At 41.0% G+C, this 3325-nt stretch overlaps 1 pseudogene; it reads left to right on the top strand.

The window, feature by feature from the left end:
- The first annotated feature begins 356 nt into the window (after window positions 1-356).
- LOC106977291 (casein kinase II subunit alpha-like) lies at window positions 357-1477 on the top strand (annotated as a pseudogene).
- Window positions 1478-3325: the final 1848 nt, after the last annotated feature.

Here is a 3325-nt window from a genome sequence, read left to right as displayed (position 1 = left end):
GTTTCAGCAAAGGGTCCAAAGTAAATATTTTAGGCTTTGCAAATGGGAAGGCAAAATCAAGGCTATCTGCCGGTATTATTATGTAACAAGAGAGAAAATAAATTTCCACAAACTTTATTTGTTTGTTTGTTTGCATATATGTGAGTTAGTTTTTGTAAAACATGTCTACTAATAAAAGAATGATTTGGAATAAAAGGAAAGTTAACTGAGGTTCAAAGCCAACCTCCAGAAACACCACTGCCGCTTCCACCACAGAGTGAAGAAAACATGTTGAAATGAGGTCTTGCCCCCAGAGGCTTCTGAACCCCAACGTCAAGTCCAGCTTTGTTGACCACCCTGTCTGACATGTTGGGTCCATGCCAACATCAATATTACACATTAATGAAAAAGTTGTTAAAATTCTTAATCCAATAAAGACAAGGAAAATCAAGCACGCAATAAAAATTTTGGAGTATTTATGAGTCAATCCCAACATCATTACACTGACAGGTGTTGTAAAAGACTCTGGGCTTCTGTTTTTGAACACATGAACAGCACACACTTCAAGCAATTGTACCAGATGTTAACAGACTGATTCTTGATTTTACATGTGTGAGATTCTGAAAGTCCTAGAGTATGATACTCCACTTCACAGCATAGGAATTAGGCAGAGAGACATGAAGTTCCATAATATCATGACTGGTCATGAGCCCAGAAAGCTGTAGCTAATACATTGGGGTTTGGCTGAGTTTTACCATCCTGATTAAGGTTATAATGTCCAAATTACTTCCTGATACTTCAAAGGTCTTGAGCTACTGTAGGCTATAAGATGTACAATTATACATAAGTCAGATATGTGGAGCTTGGGTTGTATGATCTTCTGGAAGGAAGGAGGCATTTTTTCCATGGATGTGACAATTACAATCAGTTGTTGAAGATAGCCAAGGTTCTGAGGTCAGAAGACTTATATGACCATATTGACAAATGCAACATGGAATTTGATACACCTTTCAATGGTATGTTGGGCAGATGCTCCTATAAGCAATAGGAATTCTTTGTTCACAGTGTAAACCAGCACCTTGTCAGCTCTGAGGCCTTGGATTTCCTGGAAATGCTTTGACAATCTGACTTCCTGTCATGGCTCACCACAAAAGAGGCCATAGAGCACTCTTATTCCTACACTGTTATGAAGGACCAAGTTCGAATGGGCTCATCTAGCACATGGGAAGGAGGGGTGGGTGGCAGTATCTCTGTCAGCAGTGCCAATATGATATCAGGGATTTCTTCAGTGCCAACCCCTTCACCCCTCAGACCCCTGTCAGGTTCACCAGTGATTGTGGCTGCCAACATCCCCTTGGGATGTTTGTTCCTGCCACTTAGAAGTACTGACCTCTACTGTCTCCTGATCCCTAAACAGAGGCAAGGGAGTCCATTCTCTTCTGGGTGCAACTTGTGCCTGGTAGGGAAGAGTGAAATACTTCAGAAGCATCATGTCTGAACCATTGCTTGTGGATTTATAACAGTTCAAATCATTAAAAAAATTATAAAGGCTGATTTTCTTTTTTTTTTAACTCAAACTTTCCACAACTCAGGGATCCCCTAAAAAATTACCTACAGGTGGAATATTTCATACATAAATTTTTTTCTTCCCTTCTACATTCAGTTGCTCATCATTAAAGGACAACAATAAAACAGCCTCAACCCCCATGGCTGCATTTGAGTAAAGATCTCTTCCCATGTCTACTGTTGTATCTCTACCATCCCACACTTAGAGGAGTTAGGCACCTCTCCAGAGATTACAAAAATGTAGCTTCTTTAGGGGAGGTGGGAAGGAAGGAGGGGAGGGGGGACTCAAACTCTAAGAGCAGTGTAATGCTGCCAATATCACTGTGCTCCAAAGGTGCTTTGGTGAGGTTGTCCTGGTGAATCCATCAGAAATATGTCTTAGTTTCACTGAGATGTTGAAAATCTACCCAAAAGGCAGACAGGACCTGAAAATGTCTGTTCAGTAGAAATCATGTCTTATTGACCTAACCCTAACTCCAACTCATTTATAATTTAGTTTCAGTTTACTTAAAAAGTGTAATGCCTTCCTTCCCAGTCTCCTCACCTTAGTTCTGTCCCGTTTCATTTCCCAACATGCCCTTCAGCTGGTAAGAGGGGGAAGGCAAAATCTTTTTCAGTTTTTTCTGACTTGGCTATTTTGAATTGTTAGTTACTAGGCATAACTTCTTGCTTTTTACAAAAGAAATAAATTTACAAAAGAATCATTGTCTACATAGATTTCAAGTTAGCAATGCTTTAAGAACTGATGGGAGATGTGACCCCACTGAGTTTCCTTTTAAGCCTTCTACCTTATTTTCCTCCTATTCCGTCCTTCCCTCACAGCCACCCAGTGGGAAGGCCTGCCCATGGTCTTGTAAATGCATCTAACAGGTAGGAGCAGAGCCCCTACCTCCAGTGAAATTGAAACGGTAGCCCTGTCACTGTGGGAAAACTGTAAACTCTTCTCACAGCCCTGCCTCCCCTTTCTGTCCATATGTATAGAACACTTTGTCCTTCGTATATGAAAGTCAGCCATATGTGAAATTTCAGTGTTGGAATTCTTTGGTGTAAAGAATCTCATTTGGTGTAAAGACATGTTTGGTTGTATTATCAAGATGAGGGGTAAGATCCCTGTGTAAAGGTCTCACTGGGTAGGTGTCTCACATTAGCTTCTGAGGGGCTTGAGTCCTGTTTTGTAGAGGTCACCCATGGCCCCCATTTTTATACACCCTTGCTTCAACCCATGGTACCAGGCAGGGTTGAAAAGCCTTTAAAAAGCAACAAACCAAAGCATCTCTATGGATTAAGGAAACTTTGCCATCACATTTACTTTGCGTATCAGCAGTGCAGGGTTTGAGGATGGAGAAGTGGCCAGTTTTCCTGTTTGTGTGTGTGTGTGTGTGTGCAGTGGATTTTCCACTGGAATTCAACCACCTAAGGTTATCAGGTGCTTTCCCAAGTGAAGCTTAGTTTTCCAAGTATAATAGCAAAACCTTCAGCTCTGTATTTTCTGCCACTATTTCATTAACATAGCTGCCCATAGGAACTGGGAAAAATTCTTCCAACATACTTTAAGGCCTGGAGTCTTAGTTCCATTCCTCTACCTATATAGATTCATAAACCTTTCTCACCTGGTGTCATGGGTACACATAACCCTTCTTGGCTCTAGCAATGTTATCAAGGTGGTAGCTTGAGTGAACATAAAGGTAAACTTTAGAGGAAGCTAAAACCTCCTTTTAAAATGCTTCTCAACCACAGGGAAAATTTTCTGACTGTGTGGCAGGATGCTTTTCTTACCTTT

This window comes from Acinonyx jubatus, chromosome A3, assembly GCF_027475565.1.
Source record: "Acinonyx jubatus isolate Ajub_Pintada_27869175 chromosome A3, VMU_Ajub_asm_v1.0, whole genome shotgun sequence".
Classification (NCBI taxonomy): Eukaryota; Metazoa; Chordata; class Mammalia; order Carnivora; family Felidae; genus Acinonyx; species Acinonyx jubatus.
This window is presented reverse-complemented; position numbering and strand designations above follow the sequence as displayed.